Raw genomic sequence first — 202 nt, 5'->3', positions numbered from 1 at the left:
AATGCAGACTTCGACATTCAGTGGTATGCGGTACTTTGTCACGTTTATCGATGAGTACCCGCCTTTTACCAGGGTGTATTTGCTTCGAAATAAGTCAAAAGTTGCTAGCAAGTTTGCTGATTTTGTTGCCTTTGCTGAAACACAAACTGGCAATGTTGTGAAGGCGCTTTGCTGTGATAATGGTGGCGAGTACAAGTCAAGC

Source organism: Plasmopara halstedii (assembly GCF_900000015.1).
Source record: "Plasmopara halstedii genome assembly, contig: Scaffold_3060, whole genome shotgun sequence".
In the NCBI taxonomy this organism is placed as follows: domain Eukaryota; phylum Oomycota; class Peronosporomycetes; order Peronosporales; family Peronosporaceae; genus Plasmopara; species Plasmopara halstedii.
Note: the sequence above shows the minus strand (reverse complement) of the source record.